Source organism: Babylonia areolata, chromosome 5, assembly GCF_041734735.1.
Source record: "Babylonia areolata isolate BAREFJ2019XMU chromosome 5, ASM4173473v1, whole genome shotgun sequence".
Lineage (NCBI taxonomy): Eukaryota > Metazoa > Mollusca > Gastropoda > Neogastropoda > Buccinidae > Babylonia > Babylonia areolata.
In genome coordinates, this window is record NC_134880.1 from 28,159,851 (window position 1) to 28,187,350 (window position 27,500).

Sequence of the window (27,500 nt, forward strand, 5' to 3'; positions counted from 1 at the left end):
AGGAGATGTATGCAGTCCAGGTTTATTTTTGCTTTTTGTCTTTAAACAATTTAGATTGAGAAATAATTCGAAAAGGGAAACACCGTTTTACGTTTTCTCCAGACTTTGTTCAGCTGTTTATCCTGTTCTTTGCAGATGTTGTTGTTTTGTTGTCAGAGACAGCTATTGGTTTGCAAAATAGGTTGAATATTTGTATGCAGCCACTAGAGATCTTGAGTTGAGAGCTAATAAGAACAAAAGCGATTCCACAGTTTTTAGAAAATGAGGTTATTCAATATCACGGGAGAAATGGGTTTATGGTAGCAGAAACATAAAAGTTGTTAATTCTTATAAATACTTGTATATGATTGCGATTGTAACTTACTTTTTCAGATCCCTTCAGAATGGGCTGATTGTCTTCAGAATTAACATCATTTCCTTTTCTCTAGTTTTTCTTTCTCTCACTGTCTGTCTGTCTCTGTCTCTGCGGCTCGCCCTCACTCTCTCTCTCTCTCTCTCTCTCTCTCTCTCTCACACACACACACACGCGCGCGCGCGCGCGCGCGCGCCTCTGCCTGTCTGTCTGTCTGTCTCTTCCAATACCCCTGAAACTACTCCGACTCTGTATGTTTCTTCCTGTATTGTCTGTCCGTTTGTCGTTGTGGTCTATAGCATGTCTCTGCCTTTCTCCTAGTCGGTCTTTGCCTCTTCCTCGTTCATACACGAAGCTTTCCTACATAGATTGTTCATGAATGAATGAAAACAGAGGAGCTCACTCGGGTGTCTAATGAAAAGCAAACACTGGGCAGATTGCCATGGTTTTAGATGACGGACACGTCATGAGGATTTTGACCTGAGATTGATCGTGCCAGCACTGTTCATTCCACTTCGTTTTATTTTGGTTTACTTTTATTCTTTCTGTTTTTTCTTTTTGTTTTGTTTAGTTCATTCTTTTGTATTTTAAATTGGAGTCACAGAGACCGAAAGGAAGAGATAGATAGATAGATAGATAGACAGACAGACAGACAGACAGACAGACAGATAGATAGATAGAGAGAGAGAGAGAGAGAGAGAGAGAGTTAGACTAGAAAGACACACACACACACACACCCACACACACACACACACACACACACACACACACACACACACACACACAATCGGATGGATGGTTGGATGGTTTATTAATTTATAGGCCATTGCTCCTCGCTTATGAAAGGGTATCAGAAAAGGAAATCTTTGCAAAGTAACATTCTTTGTTCAGTGGTATACACTCACCTAAGCACCACTTAATAAATCACACATGCTGGTGAACTGCACTCAGTCAAGTTATACATAATCGAAGAGACAAAGACATAATCTGAGGAGAGAGAGAGAGAGAGAGACAGACAGACAGACAGACAGAGACAGACAGACAGAGACAGAGAGATGGGTGGATACATAAGTGGATACACACAGAAATATAAAGATACAGAGAAATAGACAGAGAAACAGACAGAGCGAGAGAGAGACACGGTTTAAAAAAAAAATAAGAGGCCTGTCACATTTACATGGGCAGTTTGATTTGAATGCAAAAGGATGTCGATAATATTATTTTTGGGTGAATTTATCTAAAAAAATTCACAGGAACTGGGGTTTATTTTCGTGTGAGGATTATGTATGCGCATGTGCTCGTCCTTTATAAAAGACAACAGCGATCATAACGATTTCAGATGATGCGACATTACATGCCTGTTTCTTATTTGTTTTCTTTCTTTCTTGCTGTCTTTCTCTTCTTCTTCCCTTTTATTTTGTTGTTGTTGTTGTTGTTGTCGTCGTCTTTGTCGTCATTGTTGTTGTTGGCGTTGTCGATGGTTAACTATTGCTTAGTTCACCTTTCTAATCATCGTTACCATCCTTAAACTCCTCTTCGTTATCAATCATTATCAACTCTCCGCTGAAGAGAGAGATCTCGGCTTATCTCTTCTCCGCTCTGACGGGCAGTTGGAAAGCGGTTTCCGTTTGCTGCGTGAGGTCTGTGCAATCACCCGCACCCAGCACACGCATGCGCACACATCGCCTCGTGTGGAGGAAATGGAGCATTTGCAACCCTGTTCGATCACGAGAATCGATAAGATCCCGTAATCAGATACTGTTTTAAGCTACCGTCTCAAGGACTTGGGGAGACACATAAATATGCAGGAGTTTGTAACAGTCTGTTTTTGGTTTCTTTTTTTTTATTTTTCTCAACGTCACTCCCCAAAACTGGTTTTTGGGGTTTTAGACGGAAATTCACTTCATCACCTTCACAACCCCTGCCCTATTCGATTACTCCTTTCCCGACTCACTTACCCCTCATTTTCGTTAATAATATTCTTAATGCAATATATGTCGACAGCTTGTAACATAGACAACTTGTGATTATATATATATAGTGAACAGTAAAGCACATGTATACATACTACATGGAAAGACTATCACTCGGGTTTGGGATAAGCAACAACATAATGCATATGTGTGAAGACCAAACGCTGACATCAAATGACATTTCTAATACATTTAAATAGCTCAATTAAAGTGATTGAAGTGATGCTGACTTGGTGAAAGTACACTGACAGTATAGATTAGATAAAGCTTATACTGTGTCAAAGTGACTCAAATGAATCAGTGGTGAATGAACTTCACGCACTCACTAGAACATTCTGGAACAAACTATCTGTGTCCAGAGACGTCACTGACTGTGACGTTAAGAAGACTCAAATGGAATACTGCTACGAGCATATGACGACATGGCAATTTTCTAGATCAATCATAGCCGAGCTGTGACTAACATGTCAAAGCAATAACTGAACAAAGCATTAACTGAACAAAGCAATAACTGAACATACTCATATGAACACAAGTACTGTGTCGAATAATACAACTTACAAATCAACACATTCTACACACTAGTACTTACAGCGATACGTAGCGAGGTGTCAGCTGTTGTGGGGACACACACGACACACTGCCCGCGACACAGCAAGAGAGAGAGAGCAGGTGCTGGCCGCGGCTGGCTCGGGTGTGGAAGTGACCACTCATCACCCGCTCAGCCAATTTATACAAATTAGGCGAACTACAAAGACAATCACGTGGGCTGCAAACCAGATCGTCACTAATCTGAAGAAATCTGATGAGAACTGTGCTTGTTACAAGGTGTTCAGTAACAGATTTCTGAATGATTCCTGAACCGATTTGCATCGGATAAGTTGCAAAAGAAAGAGCTCAACGCCTACTTTATAATGAGTGTAAAATGAAGTGTTGATTATTTAAGATGAATTTATAATCTTAATTTAAGTCACCTGAACAGGGTCAGTTTTAACGAGCTCGTCGCTGAAAATTACAAACTGCGTTAAATCAGTTTCACGTAGGCGAACATAAATGGAATAGATTTAAAGATGGAATTAAGAGGATTCTGCCAGTATATAATACTAGTAGTTTACTGATCTAACAAAAGAGCTATTAATTAAATACTGTGGAACAGAAACACAAGTTTGCTCTCAGCCAATGACGTATCACGACGCAACACTGGTCAAGCAGTCAGCAGGTGGTCTGGCCAGGACAAAATGATGTAAGCAGAGTTACGTCACATATTCTGTGCTTTTCAGTTTCAGTTTCACTTTCTCAAGGAGGCGTCACTGCGTTCGGACAAATCCATACACGCCACACCACATCTGCTGAGCAGATGCCTGACCAGCAGCATAACCCAACGCGCTTAGTCAGGCCTTGAGTGCATGCTTACATATTTGTGTACCTATGAAAGTGGATTTCATTTTACGTAATTTCGCCAGAGGACAACACTCTCGTTGCCATGGGTTCTTTTTCAGTGCGCCAAGTGCGTGCTGCACACGGGACCTCGGTTTATCGTCTCATCCGAAAGACTAGACGCTCAGTTTGATTTTCCAGTCAAACTTAGGAGAAAGGGCGAGAGCCGGATTCGAAATATATATATATATAATCACTTCAGTTGATTCGGTTTAATGGTTGTATGGTGATTCGGTTTAATGGTTGTACGGTACTTTGCGTTTGAACAAGCGGAGGAGTGGGTATGGCTCTGGTGACATGAAAAGCGAATGATATAGGGAAAATAGTTTATATCTACATTGAAAGTGAGTTTACGTGTGTGTGTCTGTGTTTGTGTCTGTGTGTACGTGTACGTGTGTATGCAGTGTTGGTTGAAGGCCTTAAGAACGAAGGTGATATGCCAATGATTAACATATACGGCAAACGCAAACTGCTGCAACTTTCGTAATTTCCCCAGTGTCCAACTCCATCCAATGCCTTGTTATATACCTCTTTAATTGTGTCGATCTATACTGTCTCACTGAAGAAAACTTCTATTCGAGATAGATAGACAGATAGATAGATAGATAGAGAGAGAGAGAGAGAGAGAGAGAGAGAGAGAGAGAGAAACATGGTTTTCACATTTTCCCAGGTCTAGGAAAGTGAGAGTGGTTTCCTGTCATGGAATGCTATCTCTCAGGGTTTTTGCCACGCACCTATCGTGGGCAATCACATTTTCCACCCAATGGTTTTGGCTGCCTTGTTCATGGAGGACGTGATGTATTTGTGACGATCTGCTGTATGGGCCAAAAAAAAAAAAGAGAAAAAAAGAGATAGGTTTAGACCCCATCAATACGTATTCTTCTCTTTTTTTCCAGTCTACAAGGCGTGTACTGACGTTAAACTGACATGCAGAAATGATATACAATAGCTGTGAAAAGAAGTGATTGGATATTAGAAAAGCATTGCCTGTCAGTGTTGTAGATATACCCTGCTCGGTTGTTACAGAACAGTTTGCAGGTGTCAATGCTTATGGCTGATATGGTGCAGCTCGTCTGAAACAGAAAGTAATTGCCATGCAAATATATATATATAATAGCTATGAAAAGGAGTGGTTGGATATTAGAAAGCATCGCCTGTCAGTGTTTTACATAGACACTGCTAGTGCTAGGTTGTTACAGAACAGTCTGTACGTGTCGATGCGTTTGTCTTCTATGATGCAGTTCGTGAGAGAGAGAACGGATCGTTATGTTACATATATTCATGACTACATTGCGCTATAAATCTATATAGTTGTTTATGATCACTTTTTTTTTCAAATTCATCATGTCTCTGTCTTCCGGCTTTCTCACCCACCCACCCCCACCACCCCCGTCTTTTTTTTTTCTTTTCTCTGCCCGTCAAATTCCTGCCAGCACATTCCAGTCACAGTTCCTTATAGCCCCCATGTGACTCACCGACACCCGACTAAGACTGTATCCCCCAGGGTCAGGCACTGACTCACGCCAGCTTGCATAATCGATTCATTCTGACGGTCACCACCGTGTTTGCGGACTTTCTTCCAGACAGGACAGGAGTATGAAGTGTGTGTGTCCACGTGTCATATCATTTCGTGAATGATTTGGGGATTTTTTAATTTTTTTTTTTCAAAATACATCACACACACACACACACACACACACACACACACACACACACACACACAGAGTATCTCTCTCTCTCTGAGTGACCGGGTGTGTATGTATGTGTATAATCTTTTCCAACGTGGAAGTTTAATGCTTGCTAAAAAGATTTGGCTTCCACCAACACAATCAATTATAGATGATGGATGTTGAAACAGGACAACTTGTTTTACCATCGTTGGTTCTCATTAACATTCTTTTTTTTCTTGCTTTTTCACAAGAAGGGGCTGGAGGGTGTTTTGTAGGTGTGTAAGAAAATCGAAGTTTCCAATTGTGTTACTCCGTGTGTCTGCTGTCATCGTGTGTGTGTGTTGTGGGGTGTGTGTGTGTGTGTGTGTTGTGGGGTGTGTGTGTGTGTGTTGGGGGGGGGGGGGGGTGTAGAGTGTGTGTGTGTGTGTGAGGGGAGGGGCTATGTGTGTGCGCGCGCATGTGTAGCCTCTTCCTCCTGCCCCTTATCTAAAACGCAAGCATGTTCATTGCTGAAGTCACGCCCATAGTCAGTATCTGCCTGATCCTCTCCTCTCCTCTTCCAATAAATTCCTCTTCATCACCCCTCACAGGCAGTTTGAACCTGGTTTCCCTTGGTAATGGTGCTTGTTATCTCATGGAGCCACTGGCACTGAAACTGTAGCACCTATCGGCTCATTTTCCGGCCAACAGTCTTGTCCTGTTCTCGACAAAGTTGAACACTGGTTTAGGACTTCCATTTGGTCCTGGAGTAAGAGAGAACGCCTGATCAAATAGTCTCTGTGTGTTGGAAGAATTAACTTGAAGAGACTAATGGTTCGAGGGACTGACAAGATCTTTGCTGGTGTGCTAATATTTTGGTGAATAAAGAATCTTTTTCTCTTTCTTTCTTTTTTTTTTTTTATAAACAAAAGCAACTCTGGTAGCACCAATGGCTTTTATGTGCACAAATGTATTTTCTTTGTGTTTGACGTGATGTGATGCGATGTGGTATGCGTGGTGATAGTGTTGTGTTGCGTTGTGTGTGTGTGTGTGTGTGTGTCTGTGTGTGTGTGTGTGTGTGTGTGTGTTCTTGTTCACATGCTATTCTCTCATTTCCTTTCTCAGTTTATTCATTAATCTTTTTTCCCCCGAAATCTTCACCCACCTCTCCCACAGAACATGACGTTTATATCTCCCTTTTTCGCTGCTTGCCGTGAGTCCAGAAAACGGGATTCCGACCACAGAGTAGTTATCCCATGAGAGCCAGGAACTCGACAGACTTGCGCATGCGTATCCGATCATTTTCTCAAGCCAGTGGTTTGGCCCGGTTCCGTTAGAGGAATTGAGGCGCCGGTGAAGATTGCACAGGTTCTGGGAAAGAAAAGGGAGACAGATCCCCTTGATGAGATAACAGTTTTGTGGAAGCAAGCCTGCTTTGGATGAAGGAGGGCGGTTGCGTTAGGGGAGGGGTGAGGGGGGGTGTAGCCAAGAAACATTGCAGTGGATTGCAAGTCAGCCAGGAACTGCGTCCCGTGGTAGCCTGTTCTCCTGAAGCGAAAAGATAAAGGTGTGTGTCTGGTACTGATCAGATTTTCCATCCTCACTGAGAGCTGCTTTCTCCTCCCCTCTCTGTTTTGAAGGTGGGTGGTGGTCGTTAGGTAATAAAAGAAAAGGGGTGGGCGGGGGTACATGAAGAAGTGGTAGTAGGTGTGTGCGCGAGTGTCTTGTGTTTTTGTTTTCGCGCGTGCATTGGTGCGTGTTGATTGGAAGCACATCTTAGCAAAGTCTGGCATATATCCATTCTGCTTTTGTTTGTCTTATTCCTGGTTCCCCGAAGACATTTCATTATTGATACTTGCCGCTGCCTGAACGGACTTAAACAATGTTCACTAAAAATCGATCTCTCCACCCACAGGAAAAAAGATCGAGCATTCTACCCATGCCCGTTTAGAAAACCAATCGATCCTTACGGTTCAGGTGAAATCAAGAATGCTTTGTGTGAAAAGCACCATTATCACCATCATTATCATCATCATTATCATCGCGATCATCGTCATCATCATCATTGCCTCTATCGTCATCGTCATCATCATCATCATCAGCAGCAGCAGCAGCAGCAGAAACAGCATCAGCATCTTCCTTTTCTCTTTGTACTTCTTCTCTGTTAGAGAGGTATGGTATTAATCCATGTATCATTCCCTATTTGTTTTCAAGATATCTATTTCAGGGCAGTGTGTGTTGTGTGTGTGTGTGTGTGTGTGTGTGTGTGTGTGAGAGAGAGAGAGAGAGAGAGAGAGAGAGAGATGACAAGACAAATAGTTTATTGAACTGGGCCATTTGTCCATGTCAAAGGGAACAGTGGGGTAGGGAAAGAGAGAGAGAGAGACAGAGAAAAAGAGAGAGAGGTGGCTAAATATAATTACCAGCACCATCACAACAACAAACCGCAATTACAACCACAACAATAAGATCAACAGAAATGTCGTCACCATCGTCTTCATCACCATCCACAACAATAGCAAGATATCGGACACCATCACCATCCACAAAAACAACAACAACAACATCATATCATATTTTCATTCACTTCACTTTGGGTCAATATTTTCCATATCCTCGTGGTTATTTCAGAGGGATTAGCTGCTCCCAGTGGGATCCGGCTGTTTTCGAACACGCCTCGTTAATTTCCTGATTCCATCTCTTGAACAGGCTGCGGTTTATGGCAACGATGTGATTGTTTTCTCTGATTTCCCCCCATTTCAGCTCATCTGATAAATGATCAGATAAATTACTTATATATTTGTTTGTTTTTATTGATTATTTGATTATTCCTCATTCATTTCTTCCCTCCTTCTTTCGTTCATTTACCTATTCACGATAAATGTCAGGCACAATAAAATAATCTCGTGTTTTTTTTTCTTTCACTTTATGAAAGTTGCCAATCTGAGAGATTCTGTAGTTAAAAAAATAATAAGGTAATGAAAGTCTATTCAGAGAGCAACTTATTGTGCATATTTTTTGGATTGTCTTTGTAGACACTTAGTTGCCACAGTTAGGTTTTTTTTTCGCGTGATGAAAGCTTGCTACGGGATACTTCCGGTATTGTAGCATAGTTGCATCACATGCTACTGTTCATATTCTTGTTGCTCTCTCTCTCTCTCTCTCTTTCTCTCTCTCTGTTTCTCTCTCTCTCTCTCTCACTTTCGTTCTCTCTCTCTCTCTCAAACTGAGTTATTATGTGTTGGGTGAATGGTTGGATGCTACAGTTTTTCTTCGAGGAAAGAACTTTATTTTGTTTCAGTATTTGCTGTCACCACATTCACTCGATTATTTTTTTCTTTTTCATTATTATGCAATGAACATATTTTGATATATTTACTCATAAGGACCTCATTGCCAATGACATTAAAGGGTGAAAGCGTCTCTCTCTCTCTGTTTAAGTGTGTGTAAATCCACAGAAACCTGCTACCGACACTGCTTCACATAAACACAAACAACAACAGCAGCAACAAAAACAATATTCATCATCAGCAACAACACAGCAGCAACATTTACAGCAAGAAAGTTCGCTTCATGACCTTTTCAGGGACTGAAATGGAAGCGAATAAACAATTTATAGTTCAAAACATGGTATATATTTATTTATTTAAACATGGTATATATTTATTTCTTTATCATTTCTTTATCTATTTGTTTACTTATTTGTTCATTTAATTATTTATCCATTTATTTATTCATTTATCTATTTATTCATTCATTTATTTCATGGCAACCAGAGCTGCCTGTGTTCACTGAATAAATTGCACATGCAATACATTGTTTTTCCTGCCAAAAGCAATAACAACAGCAACATCTCCGTTTTGATAAGATTTTCCCTGTATGGGATAATCATCACGCCATTAACAATACACGGATCAGAAAAAAGACCACTTAGGAGCATTTCTCTTGGAAGTAATGACATGGTGAAACGACGATAATTTTGACTCCCTTGTGTCGGTCGTGTGTGTGTGTGTGTGTGTGTGTGTGTGTGTGTGTGTGTCCGTGGTGAACTTAAACATTGCCATTTTCTTTGGAAATGCTTTGTCTGCCAGTACCAAATTTGGCTTAAACATAGTATGAAAATGGAATAAAAAGTACAATTGACAGTAAACGAAGTCTTGTTTGGTTTTCAAAACAAAGAAATTACAAACTACACGGTAAATACTATAAACAGAATAATACTTATTGGAAAGATGTGCATAAGTATTGCAAAGAAAACTAAATCAACATCTCCAATTTTTGTATTTTTTTAACAGCAAGTCTCACGTCGAAAAATACAGTTCGTATAGGTGCAGAATAAACATAATGCTCTGCATATACATGGCACATATCTAAATGTATATGAAAACTGCAATGACGTTGTTGACTAATTCCTAACAGCAATAATTATGCATCTAATTAATATCATTATCATTCTTCTTCAGCTCCTCTTCCTCCTCTGAGTACCCATTATTATTATCATCATCATCATGATCATGATCATCATCATTACCATTATCTTTCGAGAAAGAATTGGGTGAAAATGTCGCATACAAGGCACAGTAATGTATAAAGAAACCCAAACATACGTATGCACATGCAGAATATTAAAGTACGCAACAAATGTCCACCATTAGAAACCCCTCACACAAAAGAAGCATGAATGGGACTATTCCTATTTCCTTTTTCTTTATCACACAATGTGTTCTTTTCTATTTGAATATTTCGCTTTGCTACCATCAATATTACTATCATTATTAGGATGATGATGATGATGATGATGATTATTATTATTATTATTTTATTCATGGTTGTTTTTTGTTTGTTTGTTTTTCGGTCATGAAGAATGCCACGTGCAGAGCACAAAGAAAAAAGTATTTTAAACAAAAGAAAAAAAAGGGGGACCCCCCCTTCCCTCCAAAAAAACAACCAAACAAAAAACAAAAAAAAACACCCCAACAACAACAAACAAAACAAAAGAAAACAACAAAAAAAAAACAACAACAAAAACGGTAACGATAATAACAGATAACTACATATAAATCGGGAGAGAAGACAAGTTTTCCTTACCTGTAGAAATTAGTCAAAAGACCAATGTGTATTTGAAAGTCTTTTTGCTTTAATTGATCCACGCGATGGACGTCTTGAAGCAAGGCGCGTCGCAAGTAAAATGGCGACAATTTTAAGTGAGTTCTGTTCACACGTCTCTTTGTGAAGGTCAAGGTATTCGTGTCAGGGTTGTGTGTCTCATCAGGGCCTAACTACCCGTTTTCACGTGCTCACGTTGAGCTGTTGTCAAATGATGTGTCCACCTCCATGTCTTCCTCGTTTTCCAGATTATGATTTTTGTAGCCTCCATTTTTGTCTTGTTAAACCTTTTTTTTGCCTTGCTTGTTCAGAATCTATAAATACGACTCACTTTGTTGAAAAAACAAAGAGCTGCATAGTTTAAAAAATGAATAGAGGCTAAAAAATATCATCAGTAATACACTGATTTAGCAATTCTTTAAAAAGAATGTGAAGACATCCGTCACATATTTTATTATGTCTGTATTGTCTCAAGAAATGTTTATTTATTTACTTATTTATTTATGTATTTATTAAGATGTTTTACTGTAGCGCATATTCTTGAAGCTCTATGCATTTTTATAATATCATGTCATTGCCAACATTGCATGTTTCCATGACACTTTTCAGTTCTCTTTTCCTGTCCATTTCCAGGTAACCCTGTTTAACGACCACAACAGAAAGATGTTGATGAATGAATGTAAGATTTGTGGAATGGATGGGTAAGAGATGTGGAATTTAAAAAATGTTGGAAAAAAAAGTATGAAAAAAAATCTTCACAGTCATACCAAAAACAGGTTGTAAGTCTCCAGAATTAAGTCGTATTTCCGATTCATTAACGGTTTATATCGTTGATATACGTTCCGAAATCCGAAAATTCTAAAAACCGCGTACCACTGATTTGGGCCAACTAGGAGGTAGGTTCGAAGACGACTGCCTCGTTTTTCTTGTTCACAATTAAAAGGAAAGAAATACAAATTCTGGACAGAACACATACAGTGATACTAACTACACCGTAGACGTGTTCACTGCATGTAGATATTCTAAAGTGGACACTGAATTAACTGGAACGAACATAAAAGAAAAATTAAATCAACGGTTTCTTTCAGCCCATTGTAGACTGGTTCGTCAGTGCAGATCTAGAGTTCTACCATGTGTTGCGGTGGGCTTGAAGCGATGGCAACGTCTTATTTACCGCCGACATAAAAGAATAATCGAGATATAATAAAACAAAAACATGATTTGAGCGGCGTTATTTCGTCCACAACAATCACATCTATTTGTCGCACGAAGAAGAAAACGTCAGTACTTAAAAATTTTTTTTTTATACTATTAAAATCAGTCAAATGACGTCAGATGCGCTGCAACAGTGGGGATCAGTCTGCATGCTTTATAACTGAACATGCATGGTTCGATCTCGCTAGCATGCGTTTTTTTTGGTTTTTGTTGTTGTTGTTATTGTTGTTTTTTGTGTGTGTTTGCTTTTCGTTGCTTTAAAAAAAAATGAACACTTACAAAAAACAACAAAAAAACCCATTTTACATTATATAAGTACATGCATTCACACATACAAAGCGAAATATAGCAGAATTTAAAACAAACAAGCGAAGGATACACACAAGCATTGTCATCATCAATATCATCAACATAAATATATTATGTATAGATAGATAGATAGATAGATAGGTATATATGCTTTCACTTCCTGTTTGTGTTTTTTTTCTTATTAATCTTTTTCTTCCAAGTTTATTTCATCAATCGTATTTGATACAGAGCACTTGTCAACGATTTTTTTAGATGTCTTCTTTTTTTTTTTTATCCTCATGATTCCTTTACTGTATAAAGCGCGAAGTACAAGTCAAGTCTTGAAGGCTTTGCCTGTGTTTTGCAGTGTATGAAGCCAACGTAAAGAATCCCACTTATAACCAGAGGCATTTTCGTGCACGTGAAGTTATTTTTTAAACAATGAGAAACCACAACTATCGTTTATAAAAAGCAAAATCAATCAGCCAGGACGAATCACATCCAGCTTTTGGCATTTTCGAGATGCTCCCCTCGGGTCCACAGTACAGAAGTATAAGGACAAAAAACAATCGCTTCGTCAATAGCTTTTTCCCCAAAGTAGTCAATGCCCTGTCTCTCGAACAAATCCAGTATGATTAAATAGAATTGTACAATCAACAACCATCTGCCTAAAGATCTAGTCCACATGTAATATGCGGCTTCTGTTCAAACGCGCGCGCGCGCGCGCGCGTGTGTGTGTGTGTGTGTGCGTGTGCGTGCCTGCGTGCGTGCATGTGTGAGTGTGCACAAGTTTTTGTATTGATACGCACATGTATGTATCCTGATTTCTACAGTATCTGTGTTTGTGTATGATTTTCGATTTATGTTTGTACCGTTTCATGTACTACCTCCCCCTCCCCATATTCCTTGTGACCCCGGTACACTTGGCAATAAAGACATGTTCTGTTCAATTCTGGTCTATTCTAAATCACTTAATAACTATTGCTTTTGACTGAAACATCGATTTTAACACGTATGTTTTAAGCTGTTGATGTAGTGTTGATGTAACGTGCGTGTTTCTGAAACATCACTTTGTGTATTCGACGAAGAAACCAGTGTTACAGTCAGATGTCCCTTGCATAATTTGAGATCATCTCTTGATTTCTATTGATAACATTTATATATAAAAACAAACAAACAAACAAAAAAAAACCTGCTATTTTGAAGTGGTGTACATTACAACACAATGCAATACAATACAATACAATACAGAACAAAACAACGCAACGCAACGCAACACGACGCAACGCAAAGCAACACAACACAATGCAATACAATACAGCGCAACGCAACGCAACACAACACAACACAATACAATACAATACAATACAGCGCAACGCAACGCAACGCAACACGACACAACACAATACAATACAATACAGCGCAACGCAATGCAACACAACACAACGTAAAGCAAGACGTCACAACACAGCTCAACATAGCATTTTGATAGCTGGTTAATGTTCAGTTAAATCTCGGAACAGAATTTGCGCAGACAGTGGATACATAGACTCTGTGGGTTAAATATTTCATCACACATCGTCTGTCATCGTCTCATTATGAGAGACACTCTGCGAAGGAACTCTTCGTGTGACATTCTGCGTCACTTTTGTGTGTCAGTGTGTTCGTGTTATTATCAAATTTATTTAGAGAAAAACAACAACAGAGAAATCATGAGAGAATGGGAGAGCCTTATATATATATATGTGTGTGTGTGTGTGTTTGTGTGTGTGAGAGAAGAGAGAGGGGGGGGAGAGGGAGAGAGAACAAGAACAAATGGTTTAATTGCGTATGGGCCTGTGACCCGTTGCAAACATAACACGCATAAAGAAGACCTACATAAAGGCATAAAAATAGGTAAATGATAATAAATCGAGAGAGAGAGAGAGAGAGAGAGAGAGAGAGAGAGAGAGAGAGAAGTCTGTTGACCTTACCCCTTAATGCTACAGACCTTTAGTTCAAAATGTCAGCTGACCCTCTCACCCTCGCATCTTTTGTGATGTCATGCCACACATTTTGTTTCTCGAATGTTGGAAAAACAGTTTTGTTTTTCTGTACTTGAACATTATGTATCAAAAGTGCACTCCCTCACGGGCAGTGACGGCCAAGTCTGTCATTCAGTATCGGAGGTGTGTGTGTGTGTGTGTGTGTGTGTGTGTGTGTGTGTGTTTATGAAGTTTTTGAGGTGCGTGTATATTTAAATGTATGCATAAATGCACTTTCTCGCCATGTATGCAAGGTTTTCAGCTTAAAAGACGTGTACGATGGTATACATATAGAAGTGTGTACGAATGTCCTGTCTGTTACTGGGAAGAAATTTTGTATGAATCTTCGTGTTTGCCCTGAGGGCTGGAGGTAAAATGCCCATGCTTGATTATTACATTTTCCACATAAAAAACCCACATCTTTCCCGTGCTTTTCCCACCTATCTCCCCTCCCCCCTCTCTCTTTCTCACGCACACACATACAGAGAGAATGAATGAATGAATCTTTATTTTCCAACGGTGAAGATATTAGCACTTTGGCCGACTTACACATCTGCCGTTGTTCTAAGAGAGAGAGAGAGCGAGAGAGAGAGATTCGTGTATTCATGATCGCCCGCGCGCTCGTGTGTGTGTGTGTGTGTGTGTGTCGTGTCTGCGTGCTAATAGTTACCATCCCCTCCAGTTCATCAGCCGACAAAAGCAAGTTTTTGGTGAACACACTCCGCGCGTGTTCGCGTTTGATGACGTAGTCAGCCCGTCGGCTGGAAGGAAGATTGTGTGTGAAGCCTGAAGATGGAATATGTGCTGAATATTTCATGACATGTCGTCTGCCGCCGCTGGTAGTTCGCCACTCACAGAAGAGGGCAAGGTCAATATGGCAATACCATGCACGCTTAGGGGCAAACAAAATAACGAATTGTCAGCTTTCTGTTTGAGGTTGGTTCCTTTATTATGGGTATCAACTTATGGTTTTATTTCCAACTGTATTATGCGCATGTGAACGTTTCCCAACCCCATCACCCCCCTCACCCCCTTCCCTTCCGAATAATTCCTTCCATACACATACGTGAACGTACATACGCACACAGGCACGTAGGCACGCACGCACGCATGCGCGCAACACACACACACACACACACACACACACACACACACGCACACAACACATTCATCCACACGCAAACACGTACGCACACACACTCGCACTCACAAGCTGTTCAACATTACAAGCATCACGAAAAAAAAAAATCAAGCAAACTAATGAATTTTGTTGGTATGAAAAATTCAAAAGTATGCAACTGGAAATAAACCAAAATATGTTCATTGAAGAACTTGTTCACTTGACCTCTCACCACTCTCTAGCAGCAACAACAGCAGCATCAGCAACATTTTCTTTCAGGTTCCGTTTGTGCATTACGTCATTACGTCCTGGAGCGCGAGTGTGTGGTAGTTTCGGGAAAGTCATTAGTTCCCCGAGGGAAGTTGCTCAGTTTTTGTGGTTCACATTTTTTGTGTCTGGCTCACCAACACCTTTCCAGCGATCCATCTCTGTCTCTGAGTCTTCCTTTGTCTCTGTCTCTCTGTGTCTCTCTTTCTCTCTCTGTGTGTCTGTCTCTGTCTTTGTCTCTTGTCTGTCTCTCTCGCTCTCTTTGTCTCTTTCTCTCTGTCTGTCTCTCTTTCTCTATGTATGTCTGTCTCTATCTGTGTCTGTCTGTCTATATATATATATATTTGTCTGTCTGTCTGCTTCTATTTCTGTCTTTTGTCTTTGCAACTATTTCCCTTGGATTATTCATGTGTAGCATTCATGTTAGGTGCGTGCGCGCGCGCGCGTGTGTGTGTGTGTACAATTTCATGTAATTGTGGTTACACGCTCTTACTTTGTGAATTTATTTAGCGATGTTACTTACCTCAGATTTATTGTGGTGTTAATCTTATACATGTGTTGAGTAGGGATGTATGTGTGGCAGCCTTCACACACACACAAATTCACACACACACACACACACACACACACACACTCGCACACACAACACACATACACCGAAACACAAACAGACACACACACACACACACACACACACACACCTACGTCTATGCGCTTCATCTTGAGTGTACTGACGCTTCGTATCTCTCTCTCTCTCTCTCTCTTCTCATGTGTGCAGGTGTATCGTGAAGGAAGTATGGAAACGGACTGAATAGAAAGCTAATAGAGAAAAGAAAAGAACAGAGCGGAAAGTTCATGAGACAAGAGATTCGTTTCCAAAGAAGGTGAGTCGACATGATTGTGTGTTGGATGTGTCATGTTTGAGGAGGGTTGTGCGTGGTGTTGTCTGAGACTTTGTGAGGATGTGTGAGAAAAGCAAATGGATGCCATTTTGCACGGACGCACAGCTTTTTAAGACAAGACGTGATACCTGCACAGGTGTGTTTCGTTAACCTGTATATGACACCCCGTCTCCTACTGTACGCGTGAGTTCCCCCGCACCCTCATTCCCTCCTTCTTCACACACACACACACACGCACACACGCATGCACGCACACATGCAAGCATGCACGCACGCACGCAAGCAAGCACACAACACACACACACCTCCCCGTTACGCTTTCGAGTCACGTGTATAAAAAAACAACAACTATGTGTTATGTACATATATTAGGCATCTCTCTCACACACTCTGTCTCTGCCTCTGACTATTTGTCTGTATGTATGTATGTATGTATTATCTGTCTGTATCTCTTTCTCTCTTAGACACACACACACACTCACTCTCTCTCTATTTCTCTCTTTCTTTCTTTCTTTCTTTCTTGCACAAACACACGCACGAATACACATACACACTGTCTCTCTCGCTTCTTCGACATACACGCGCGCAAATTTAGAGGAAGTTGGTTTAGGGTGATTTTCAATTATATTACGTCTTGAAATAAAACGAAGATCGTCATGTTCTGCGTTAAGAAAAACGTTTGTCAGATTAGATTCGTTGTACTTGATGATAAACAACCACCACAGCAACAACAACAACATCAAAACAAAAAAAAATTAAAAAAAAAAAAAAAAAGGAGAAGATAATCGAACTGACACATACATAATCAGGTCAGATAACACTGTAGCATCTGCGAGCTTCAGGAAACAACAGGAAATAATTATCAATAATCATTACCGATATAATGAACCAACAACCTACTAAAATCTTCTCCTACATCATCGTCACCAATAATGAAAAAAAAAGAAAAGAAAAAAAAAGGATTATGATGATGATGATGATCATCATTATAATAATAATAATTATTATTATTGTTGTCGCCGTCGTTATTATTATTATTATTAATATCATCATCATCATTGAGCGGTTTACGATAATACGTCAGTCATTAACATTGCATTCAGGAACACACACACACACACACACACACACACACATATATATATATATATATATATATATATATATATATATAAACACACACACACACTCGCACGCAAGCTTGCATGCATGCAAGCACACACACACACACACACACACTCAATTCAAAATGGCGGAGACTACCAGCAGCTGAACGTTACTGTGGCAAAGTTGACGCAACTACATGGAAAGAAGATGAGATCAAGAAGCGGCAGTGCTCGTGTGACTTCAGCAACAACCCATGCAACCGGCCGACAAACGAAAGCAGGTGGCAGCCCTGCGAAAATTGGAGAAACGAAACCTAAGCTGTCCGAAACGAGGTTGCCAGGTACGACAACGGAATTCCAAACCACGGCAAAAAAAAAAAAGGCGAGGCGATTTCTTCGATCGCGGTAAGCCTAAATTCAAGTGATGCTTTATTTGAGCTAAAACAGACCATAACCACCCTGTGCACCCGTATCTCGTCATTAGAAAAGACTGTGGAGGCCCAAAATGAAACGTTACAACAAATCACAAAAAGAACTGTTTCTATGGAACCAAAGAAACTCAGACTGAATCCAGCCCCACAACGAAACTCAAATACGCTGAAGCAACAAAACTGAATCCACCGAACCCGGAGAAAGCAAAGAAAACAGAGAAAACAACATCGAAAGAGAACACCATCATCTCCAATGAAAAAAAGGAAACACCAAAACACCAAAAGCTTCAGAACTGTGTCATCAAGCCAGCCCCTGACGAAAAATCCACGAATGACGTCAATGTTAAGCAATCTGACGCAAAACGTTACAAAAAGGACGATGTTGGGTCATCCACTGCGGAATAAATTACCTCAGATCCAACGAACCCAGGGACTTACGTAAATCATTTATATCCGCAGTGAAATATTCTGCGCAGAAAAATCCACACACAAAGTTCGTCATAAGCAAAATAACCCCCGTGAAAGATAAGAAAACAGATATTAAAAGGCAGCTATTCAACGCCATCAGCACTTCAGAACTTTATGACGTAGCCAACATCTCCTTCGTGGAAAATACCAACTTGACAACATACTATCTCCCGGGACGGTGTCCACCTGAACAGGAGGGGGACCAGTCTACTCGCCGGTTACGTCGGTCGTCATGTCCGAGATCTACTGTGGGAGGCGCCAAGACGTCCAGCACGCCCCAACAGATCTCATCAACATCAGCACTACTCCTTCCATCCTCGCCACGAGTGGTACAACAGATACGACATGCTAACAGACTGGCCTGTATTCTGACACTTGCGTCAACTGTTATCGCCACAACCAGTTGACTGTTTCAATCACCAGCACCACAGAGGCAGCTCTGCTGAGTACTTTTCTACACTTCACCGTTACAATCATTAACGTTTTTCCTTATATAGTTTGATGTTAAACATTTTATCTATTAGTTTCTTAGTTCCTAGTCTTTCTTTATTCTTGTTTGAAAATCGGTTTATAACTGTGAACATTCGTATAAATAGTTGACTCTATTACTTTTATTGTAGCAGTTGTTGTTGTTTTGCGTGTGCCATAAGACATTATAAGTTTTATTTCATCTATTTTTTCCAATACATATACCCTCCTTCACAATGCCCCCCCATTCGCAAACGTGCAATACAGATCATGCAGTGGAACGCTAGATCTATTTCCACAAATTTGCCATATCTCAGCCAACATTTGGCAAACTATAATTACCAAACGCTTATATTACAATCCCTAAATGTGAAGAAGAATAACTTACCCAAGCTTCCAGGTTATTATTACCTACCTGTGCACCAGCAGGTTGATACTGCTACAAAAATTAGTGCAGCCATATATATCCAAGAAGGGACAGAGTACAGTGTATGCTCTCCACCAGCACCTAATTCTACTCCTGATTTTCATTCATGCGCGGCACGTGTTAGATTCAGTGATCACCTTACTCTTCGTGTTGTCTCTGTGTACTTACCTAGACGACCAAACTAAGTTAATACGGAATGGTTACATAATGTTCAAGATAATGAAAAATGGTTGTTAGGGGGAGATTTTAACGCCCATTCACCTTTTTGGGACAAAGATTGTGTATCAGTTACTTGTAACCGCTTTGTAGAAAATGTTGTTGATTCTTCCTTAAGCCTTTTAAATGATGGCAGCGTTACCAGAATCCCTGATATTGTAACTCACAGGGCATCTGCAATAGATCTCTCTTTCATATCTGCTACGTTGTATCCAGAATGTAAATGGACAAGCATAAAGATACACTTGGAAGTGATCATCTACAGATCATCATGACTTTTAATGAAACTGAAAGATATACGGAATTTCAAAAAAACAAAGTCCCAAAGTATAACTATAAAGATGCTGATTGGGAGAAATTCGAAAGTATGCTTGCTTGCAAAAACACGGAGTCCGTAAACACTGGGGATATAGATAATCTATATTCCTTCTTTACTGACACCATATTACAAGCCACCGATATATCAGTCCCAAAATGTAATTCGCTTAAATCAAACAAGCATTCAGGAAATATTTGGTGGACGCCAGCCTGTGAAGAGGCAGTAAATGATAAAAACAATGAAGTTTATAATTTATATGAAAAACAAGCCACAAGAAAATCTTATTGAAAAGAAAAGGGCAAACCATTATAGTAACATGGTCATTGCACAGGCTAAAAGACAATATTGGTCCTCATTCTGTAATAATGAGATATCCAGTCATAAAGATACTAAAAAGGTTTGGAAAAAATTCAATGAAATGAAAGAAGGTATCAATTTGCCATCTTGCCCAATTAAGATAGAAGACAAAGAATTTCCGTCCAGTGCAGAGAAAGCAGAAACATTTGTAGAAATGTTCTCAGAGTCTATGCGATTGGAAGGTCTAACGCCTGACAAGAGTAAACACAGAACCGAAGAAGAGAGCAAAAGTGATTATACAGATCCAAGTCCCGATAACAATCAATACATCAATGCTCCACTCACACTCAGTGAGGTTAAAGACGCATTACTATCCATCCCTAAAAAGAAAACATCTGTAGGCCTTGACCCGGTCTCAAATGAGATGCTTAGACACATACCAGAAAATTTTGTTGTTATTTAACTCACTCGCTGCCATTGTCCGCATATGCGGACATCGTCAGAGAAAGCGTTGGATGCCAATGTCCGCATATGCGGACTTGGATTTTAAAAAGTCGTGCTGTCGGAGCGACGCGTCGGATGCGAAAATCAAAAGCAGATGTGATATCTTACGTCACCTCTGGTCAGCTTTTCATTCACACACGCTGCGTGTGTGTCGCGATAAGCTCAACCGCAGTTGATAACAAAGCGTGCCCCCTGTCAGCTTTGTAAGTTGTTTGACAAGATGGCGTCACGGCGAAGTGTTCGACACGGTCGGAGAGGTGAAATGTAACTCAGCGTCGAAGATGCTTTGGAAATGATCCAAACTGAAGGCTCTGATGTCGAAGGAGATAATGTTGATTCTTCGGACAGTTAATTTGAACCAGATCCCGATGAACTAGAAACAGATTCGGCCACTGAAGAGAGTGTTTACAATGGAGAGGAAAGTGTGGAACATGTGCCAGCAGATGAGACAGACACAGACGATGAAACCACTGAGAAAATGGACGATTTTGCAAGTGTTTTCACCAGTGATTGGACTGACAATTTTTCCTTTTTCCCTCTTGCACATCCCTTCACTGGCATATCAGGTTTGTCAGCTGACTGGCCAGTCAACACCCAGGCGGTTGAGTTTTTTCTTTGTTCTTTGATTTTCATTATGTAGAGACAATATATTTTTTGTATGTGTGAATTTCAACTTTCTTCACCACCTGTTCATACTTCATTGCATGCACTAGGTCTTCAGTTCCTCAAATAGTGTTAGAATGTGATGTGAAACATGTTGGTGTACCTTTCTGATGGGTGCAAAAATGCTAAAAAAATACACTAAATATGGATACCGCGATCAACATCAAGATAGTGAGTAAATACTTTGATTTTTTGCACACATATGGAACAACATTCCTTGCATACATATACTAAATATCAATTGTCTGGGTGTTTATTTGTTTTTTTTACAATTTTTTCCCCATCCTATACAAACCCTGGGTTTTCAGGGATTGGCAAGGGCAAAAACTCTTGGCATGGAGTGAGTTAAGCTTTTTCAAAAGTGCTGGATTGATGGTTTAATGCCAGCACAATGGAAACAGTCTATTGCAATACCAGTTCATAAACAAGGAAAATGTAGAACAGATAACAGTTACAGGCCAGTTGCGCTAACATCACATACTGGTAAGCTGATGGAAAGAATAATTTTGAGAAGACTGATGTACTATTGCCATAAAAATAGAATTATCCCAGTTAATCAAGCGGGCTTTCAGAGAGGTAGATCTGCAATTGATAATTTGGTTAAACTTACAACACATGTAAAACAACAATTTGCTAGAAGAAAAAACGTTCTTGCAACTTTCTTTGATATAAAGAAAGCCTATGATCAAGTTTGGCATAAAAAGTTACTCTTTAAACTGAAATCTGTTGGCTTTTCAGGGTGTCTCTATATAACAGATTTCCTGACTAAAAGACGTATACAAGTACGAGTTGGAAATATGTACTCAAATCCTAAGACTCTTCACATGGGATTACCCCAAGGTTCTGTTATTGCCCCTGTTCTATTTAACATCTTGCTGAACGACGTTCCCCAACATTTATCAAAAGACGTGATCCTAGTGCAATACGCAGATGATATATGTATGTGGATGAACGTAACTATGAAAAGAAATACATCAAAAAGGGCATTAAACTATATTAAGAAAACATACCAAAGAGAAATAGATAAATTGAATAAGTATATTGTCGACAATGGTTTTACATTATCAGCAGAAAAAACACACATTATGTTTTTTTTAACAATGGTAATAATCCAGAAGAGTTACCAACATTTAAAATTGAAAATGAGCCCATTCAGTACAAAGATATGATAAAATTTTTAGGCTTAATGCTTACTTCAAAACTAGCTTGGAATGCCCATATTGAATATATAATAACAAAAGCAAGAAAATGTTTAAACTTGCTGAAAGTTATAAGTAAACAGTACTGGGGACAAGACACAACGATACTGAAACATTTATCATCATCACTTATTGGATCCAAACTATTGTATGGACAAGAAGTCTTTTTCAATGCCCCAAAGTATTTGTTAAAGAAACTTCAAAGCATTGACTGTAAAGCATATAGACTTGCCCTTGGCGTACCTTTCCACGCATCAACCCTGGGAACATATAAAGAAATAGGAGAATTACCTTTATGTAGCCAATCGATCAGCTTCATCCTGCTTCAGACAGTGCTCTTAGGCTTCGGATCATGATTCACACACAAGCTACAGCCACAGTTTTCGCAACTAACCCATGCACAGAATGTGTGACGTCACTCACAGTATGAACGCAAAGCTGCTTACATCATTTTGTTCTCGCCAGACAGCCTACTTCTCAACCAGCATCCCCGTATGCTATTGGCTGAGCTGGAATCTGTGTTTCTGCTCCAAAGTATTTAATTGATGTCTCTTTTGTCAGATCAGTGAACTACAAGTATTATATACTGGCAGAATCGTTGCAATTCCATCTTTAAATCTGTTCCAATTATGTTTGCCTACGTTAAACTGATTTAACGCAGTTTGTAATTTTCAGCGACGAGCTCGTTAAAACTGACCCTGTTCAGGTGACTTAAATTAAGATTATAAATTCATCTTAAATAATCAACACTTCATTTTATACTCATTAGAAAATAGGCGTTGAGCTCTTTCTTTTGCAACTGATTACGTAATTCAGGAATCATTTAGAAATCTGTCACTGAACACCTTGTAAGAAACACAGTTGTTGTCAGATTTGGCCAGATTAGTGACGATCTGCTCACAGCAAACGTGATTGTCTTTGTGGTCCGCTTAACCTGCATAAATTGGCACAGTGAGTGATGAGTGGTCATTTCATACCTGGTCAGTCATCTGACCAGAGCTTCTCTCTCTCTCTCTCTCTTGCTGCGTCGTGAGCAGTGTGTGTCTTGTGTATCCCCACAATGGCCGACATCGTGCTACATATCGCTGTAAGTACTATGTGTAGAATGTGTTGATTTGTAAATTGTATTGTTTGACACAGTACTTGTGTTCATATGAGTACGTTCAGCTATTGCTTTGTTCAGTTATTGCTTTGAAATGTTAGTCACAGCTTGGCTATGATTGATCTAAATAATCACCATGTCGTCATATGCTTGGAGCAGTGTTCCATTTGATTCTTCTTAACGTCAGACATTGATAGTTTGTTCGAGAATATTCTAGTGAGTGCATATGACACGTTCTTTCTCATTTGCTGTTACTGATGAAGGTTAGTGTTTCACTGATTCTCAGTACTCTAAGATGTGTGTAGTATTCTGTTGTTGTGATTACAAGATAGTGTTGGATTAATATCAGTTATTGATTAAAACCACCTGATATGTATCAGTCTGTTAATTGTAATTTAGTTATCATGCCCTCTCCTATACGGCTACTCCAGTGTAGTGCTACATGATAAACTGATTCATTTGAGTCACTTTGACATAGTATAAGCTTTACCTAATCTATACTGTCAGTGTACTAAATCAGCATAACTTATATCACTTTAACTGCACTATTTAAATGTATTAGAAATGTCATTTGATGTCAGTGTTTGGTCTTCACACATATGCATTACCAAGTGGTAGTCTTTCCATGTAATATGTATACATGTGCTTTACTATTCACTTGTGCCGACATGTTGTGCTAATGACATTTGTTTGTGTCATTCCAGGCACTGTCTTCTCTTCTAGTCTTCTTCTGTTCTTCTCCTTTAGTTTATATCTTCTTTTCTTTTGTTCTCATAACAATTGTAAATAAAACAATAGAAAAACCCATTTGTGACTGGCCTCTATATGTTCCTGGCCTGTGCGCGGGAATTCTTGTCTTTCCGTTAATTCAGTAAATCATCATATTTAGTTAAGTCTTTTGTGCCGTCCGTCCCCTTGAAGAACCACTCGACACGGCTACATTTGAATGAATACCGAAACCTGGCATGTGCTAAATACGTATTGAGAAGCTCAACAACTGAAAATTTTACATCGGAGGAAGTAAGAATTTCATATGAAAACAACTTTCCAAAAAGAGCTAAAACTATATCTTATCTAACACCAATTGGCACGTTTGTGTGAAACCTTTTCCAAAAGTCCGAAATTAATCCAGATAATGTAGACACGCAGAAAACAGTAAGTCCATGCCCCATTTGGGAGATGAGTAAAGCACAGTTTGATATCAATCATACTGACATTGCAAAAAAAGAAAATCCAAATATCATGTCAACATAAGTCCGATTACACCTTCAGAATACATACCGAGACCACTTACATATTTACACAGATGACTCACTCGTAGACAATGGCCAAGCAGGTTCAGCTTTCGTTATACCAAAACTGAAAACTGAACGATCATACCATATTGGTAAAGATCGGTCAATATTCACAGCTGAACTTATCGCTGTTCTCATGGCTTTAAATTATATTCTTGATCTTCCAGTTTTTGCTTTCCACAAGTCTTATTTTGTGTTGATTCAAAATCTGTATTATATGCTTTAAACTCATCAAATTGTAAGAACAAGTCAAAAATAATAATAGAAATAAGTCACATTGTACATCTTTTGAATTTGAGAGGAACACATATAACTTTTTGTTGGGTTCCTTCTCACCTTGGTCTCCTATATAATGAATGGGCTGACAGGGCTGCAAGAAAAGGTGCAAAACACCAACAGGGAACCATAGACCTTTATGTACCTTTGTCTGTACAAGAGGGGTACCGCTTTCTAGAAAAAAGCAACATGGAGCAAAGTCAGGGACGTATACCAGCAAAATGGCAAAGTTTTAAGTAAAAGTATAAATAGTATTCAACAACCGGAATCTGTCAATCAATCAAATACATTCAGTAATTTATTCAGATTAAGGCAAATTTAGGCATTATCAAACAGGATAAAGTTCAGCAGAGATGTTAAATGTATATGTGGAGAATCTATTTCAAGCAAACACAAATGGTTTTTACCAAACTTCTCGGAAAATTCTTTTGAATGTATTTTTGACAATTTCAATATGTTATCTGCTATTGCAGAAGGTTTGCTGCATTGTCCAATTGGACATTTGTTATAGTTGTTACAGTTGTTTGATGTTAGCGTTTCCTTCTCTATTGTGCCTATGTCTCCCCTTTTAATGTTATATTTTTTCCAATGCTCTGTATCTTTCCCCACCACACACACACACATGCACACATACGCGCACACACACATACACACACACCATTCATCACCTTCTGCCCAATACCGTTCCCACCACCACGCCCCGCCCTCCACTGCCCCCGCCCCCTCTTTTTTTTCCCCGTCTAATATCACTTAAAGTGGAAGACGTTAAACTGAAGACTACTACTACTACTACTACACACACACAAACACACACACACACACACACACACACACACACACACGGAATAAACATGAATGGATCGATACAATGAAGATACGGAAATGGAGCGCCTCAGAAATTATGTAAGAGACTGCTTGATTTTAAAGCAGGTTAGGGAGGGACTGTGACCGCTCAATCAGCCAGATGCTCCGTTCTGGCACGCATTGTTCTGGCCTCTGTGTGTGTGTGTGTGTGTGTGTGTGTGTGTGCCTGTCGGTCGGTCGGTCGGTCTCGTCGTAGCTTATTTCTTAGACAATTCTAGGAGCTCTGTCTCTCTCTGTTAAAAAAAAAAGAAAAGAAAGAAGAAAAAAAGATATATATATATATATATATATATATATATCTGTGTGTGATTCACCAATTCAAAATGAGACAACAAGAGAGAGACAGAGATGGAGAGAGACACAGAGAGAGAGAGGGGCTGGGTTAAACAAATGAAGAAGTGAGGGAGTGAGAGAGAGACAGGTAGACAGACAGATAGAAAACAGACAGGCAGACAGAGACGAACAGTGACCGAGAGAGAGAGAGAGAGAGAGAGAGAGAGATTTAAGATGGCTCATTCATGTATAGTCCTAGGCCCCTTATGAAGGGGAATGTTAACATTATTTTACAAACAATACATCACGACACTGTGAGCATCAATAAACACAGTCAAACAAAAGTATAACTGCATTACAGTTCAATGTGTAGAACAATTAAAGAAAAAGAAAAGAACAGAAAACAAACAGCGTTTTCATGAAATAGCCATTTCTCTGAATTTGAAAGCTTTGTATAAAAATAGTGAAAATTTGCGAACATCTTCAGGGAAAGTGAGAGAGAGAGAGACAGAGACAGAGAGACAGACAGACACACAACACACACACACACACACACACACACACACACACACAGACACACACAGATTCAGATTCAGATCGTTTAATGTGTTTCGACCATAGGCATACATACACTTCTGGTAAAGGGGCGAGGGATGGGGGAAGAGGGAGTGGGTAATCCACACACACACACACACACACACACACACACACACAGAGGGCATTGAAAAGCAAACCAAATCAAATCACGCCTGACAGACTGACAGAAGGCAGACAGGTGGCAGGCTGGCTGGCTTGTTCCTGACTTTCGGTTTCTTTCTTTTTCCTTGTAAGTTTACAAGAGAGCTCAAGCCCTCCACAGCCTTTCGCTTAAATTCAAACACACACACACAGATGCAGATACGGCGTCAGCTTGCTGATAAACTGACGGACGGAAGCAAACGCTCCACACACTCACACGCAGCCACGCAATCAAACAAACTCGCAAAAAAATGGAGAAGAAGAAGAAGAAAAGGAGGAGGAGGAGGAAGAAAAAGAAGAAGAAGAAGAAAGAAAAAAAAAAAAAAAAAAAAAAGAGGAGGAGGAGGAGAAGAACTTAAGAAGTAGTAGTAGTAGTAGTAGTGAAATCGAATGATGGGCTTTCTTTTTGTCTGTCTGTAACTGACTTTGTTTCTCAGTATCTCTCTTTGTGCGTCGCTCTCTCTGTTTCTTTCGCTGCCTCCTTGAACAAAAGCTAGCTCCCAACGGCAGTATTGCACACG

General features: G+C 39.7%; 1 protein-coding gene across 2 annotated transcripts in view; it reads left to right on the forward strand.

Moving 5' to 3' along the window:
• LOC143282013 (zwei Ig domain protein zig-8-like) overlaps positions 1–27,500 on the forward strand; it is a 586,931-nt gene that overhangs the window by 112,621 nt on the left and 446,810 nt on the right. For both annotated transcript variants that reach the window (XM_076587424.1, XM_076587430.1), the window contains exon 3: positions 16,210–16,315. The gene's annotated coding sequence lies outside the window, so the exon portion shown is untranslated. The remainder of the gene's footprint in view (positions 1–16,209; positions 16,316–27,500) is intronic.